Consider the following 1,773-nt stretch of genomic DNA (forward strand, 5'->3'; position numbering starts at 1 on the left):
GAGCACCCTGTCGCATTGGTCTCTTGAAGGCGCAATGCCGTCTTGGGACCTCACCGACCACGGCGACGACGCTGCGCACGACGACGGAAACTCGCGCGCCGCTGCCATCTCCATCTTTGCAACGATCCAGGTCGATCTAGCGACCGCCCAGCTACATTCCCCTTCGAGGTGTTGGGAAAAAACCATCCCTTCAAGTATACTGATTTCCGCATTAAAACTCGACAATTTTCTTAGTAGATTAATTTTAGTTGGTACCAACCCAAGTTCCAACCCACGCAGTTTCCAAAAGAATAGCAATCGTACCAACACAGATTCTACGTGATCGGAATCCGGTGGGTTGGTACCATTGCCATTCTATTGGAAACTGCGTGCGCGATAGCTGTCTGACGTGGATGGATGCCGACAAGCAAGCGAAATTTCTGTAAATGAATGAACATTAGCTCTGGCGTTGGCTCCAGTGGTCATGTACAAAAACCTCAGCTCGCTTATAGGCATCCATACTCTGCAGGTAGTTGTCTCGGGTGTGGCACGATACTGTAGCACCGCTTTGTAGCCCCATTCACCTGAGTTGGTACCATTGCCATTCTATTGGAAACTGCGTGTGTTGGTACTTGGGTGTGTACCAACCAATATCCATTCACCCCTAATTTCTATCAAAGTATAGAAAATCACAGAATTTTCAAATTTCAAATAGCTAAGGCAAAAACGGAGTCGCATTGTGAGCGATGAAGTTGAGGATGACTTTGGCGGGCAAACACGAGCTATGAACGGAGCATTTAAACAATCTAATGCTTCGTAAACGGCATTGGCTACGTGGGCTCTTGAACGCTTCACTCCTGCAACAAATCGTCCAAATCCACTGTCTGCAAAACAATATAAAATAAAACAGCACCACACAGTCTCCGAGCAGACAGCAAGAGCCGGACGTACGACAGAGCTGTGTCGCTGCCAAAAGAGAAGGAAAAGGCCGTCAAGTGGGTATGCGTTGCGAGGAGTTGGCCGTCTGCATCACAAGGGAGCTAATCCGCAAGCAAGCTATAGCGTTCAGCGACGAATAGCCAGCGCAAAACACACTGTCCTTCTCAAAGAGTCGACTCCACAAGTTTAAGCGAAAGCACAGAATTACCAGTAACATCCAACTTGGCGAGACTGGGTCGATGTCACAGGCTGCCGTCAATGAGAGCCGGCAACAAATGAAAGCCATGACTATACAATTTGACGCCAAGAAGTTGAAATCATGGGCAAAACCATTCTCTTTTATTGCATGTCGCCGCATTGGTCCATCGCTCGCCATCGTGTACCTGAATCTAAGAAGTCAAAGGATAGGATAACAGACGCGCTTACCCCAAAGTTCAATGTGCCGACGTCGTCAGACCTTGTTCATTCGAACCACAGTGCCATCTCGCAACGTCAACTGGCAGAGGGGGAAAAATATTGTCCTCAACTACCAATCCAGGTAAAATGTTCGACGAATACCGTGATATTCATACCAGGAACTCTGTATCGACGCGTACCATATCTAGGTGATGACTGCATCGAGCACCGCGATTTCGAGCCAAAATCGTGCACTTTTTCCCTTCGAAGCCGCGATTTGGACCAAAATTGGGTCCAAATCGTGGGGTTTTCGACTTGGACCTCCCAGATTTGGACCCAGATTGTGTGCAAAGTGCATGGGGTGGTCGTGTTGGACCCCCCAACCACCAATGCACACCTGTCGTCACGATTGTCGTCCAAAATTTCGTCATCGTCATCGTCACGGATATCGTCATCCGC

This window comes from Aphanomyces invadans (assembly GCF_000520115.1).
Source record: "Aphanomyces invadans strain NJM9701 unplaced genomic scaffold supercont1.51, whole genome shotgun sequence".
Lineage (NCBI taxonomy): Eukaryota > Oomycota > Saprolegniomycetes > Saprolegniales > Verrucalvaceae > Aphanomyces > Aphanomyces invadans.